Consider the following 1,716-nt stretch of genomic DNA (forward strand, 5'->3'; position numbering starts at 1 on the left):
TTCAGTCTCATATTTCTATGAGCTCCTGTTCATATGAAATTAAACTTGTTTTTCTGTTAATCTGTTTTATGGCAGATGAATTATTAGATGAGCCAAAGAACCTAGAAAGGAAGAAATTTTCCTCCCCTATAGCCTGAATACAGAATTCAGCGGCAGCTTAGTTTTTTATTTATTTATTTAAAATAAATTAACATATAGTGTGTTTTTAGTTTCAGAGGTAGACTTTAGTGATTCATCAGTTACAGAGCAGACACAGAAATTTTCAGGTCATTTATGCAGAGTTTGAGCTGGAAACTTGAAACCCCAAACTCACCTTTTTCTTTACCCACTTTCTCCAGTGCAATTAGGAGTAACCAGCCAATCTCATTATGCTTGTTAGTTTGACAACATTCTAAGGTTTCAAGTATATGGTCACCCAGAATCTTACTTCTTATAACTATTTGATTAAGAGTATCCAGTGGTAATAGTTTGCATATCTTTATTGCTGCATCATGCCATGGACTATCAGTAGCCTCTTTGCCACTGGAAATAGAGTCATTCATGCCTTTAAATCCAATTATATTACAGAACTAATTCTAGAAAACCCAAAACAAATTCAGAAAACTCATCCTTGAGATTCTGTTCCTCTAATTACTCTGGGTATGAAATCTGTATCAGTCAAGGAAAACAGAAACAATCTTTTATATATATGTACATATATATGTATGTATAGTAGATACATATATTATATATTATAAAAGAAATAGAGAGACAGAGATTCCAAGGAATGGGCTTATGGGACTGTGGAGACTGGCAAGTCTGAAATCCATAGGGTAGGCTGAAAACTCTCAGGCAAGAGCTGAGGCTGCAGTCTTTTTTTTTTTTTTTTTTAAGATTTATTTATTTATTTTGAGAGAGAGTGCACGTAAGTGGGTGAGGGGCAGAGAGAGAGAAAAAAAAACTTAAGCCAACTCCCTGCTGAGCACAGAGCCTGACACAGGGCTCAATCTCAAGACTCTGAGATAGTGACCTGAACCAAAATCAAGAGTCAGATGCTTAATCTACTAAGCCACTCATGTGCCCCTGATGCTTCAGTCTTAAAGCAGAATTACTTTTTTCTCAGAGAAACTGCAGTCTTGTTCTTAAGGCCTTTACCTGATTGAATGAGGCCCACCCACATTACTAAAGATAATCTCCCTTACTTAAAGTGAATTAATTGTAGATGTTAACCACATTTACAAAATACCTTCACAGCAAAGACTTAAATGTTTGATTGAATAACTGGGAACCATAGCCTAGACAAGTTGACCCATAAAACTATCACAATCTGTAATAGCATCTTCTATTTTCATTATAATTAGCAAATTACACAATCCCTTTGGTCATCCAATCACAATTAAGACATTGCAAATTTTGTCTAAACTATGTTTTGCTTCCAGTTCTTCCAAAATCATGAAGAAATTATCACTTACATTTAATTTACATTATAGTATTTATTCATGATTAAACACTACTTACAGAGTCACCAGTTTCATATATAACAGCTCTACCACCAGGAAAAAACCATTAGTGGTTTGCAGATAATGTTCTGAAGACATTTATTTATAACTAAGAATTGCCAGAAATAACAGCCAAATTAATAATTAAATAGAAAGATTTTATTGCAAAAGGAACAAAGCTAAAATAAGTAGAAACTGTCTGAAATTTTCAACACACAAATTCATGGAGCTCTTATTT

The sequence above is a fragment of the Zalophus californianus genome, chromosome 14, assembly GCF_009762305.2.
Source record: "Zalophus californianus isolate mZalCal1 chromosome 14, mZalCal1.pri.v2, whole genome shotgun sequence".
In the NCBI taxonomy this organism is placed as follows: Eukaryota; Metazoa; Chordata; class Mammalia; order Carnivora; family Otariidae; genus Zalophus; species Zalophus californianus.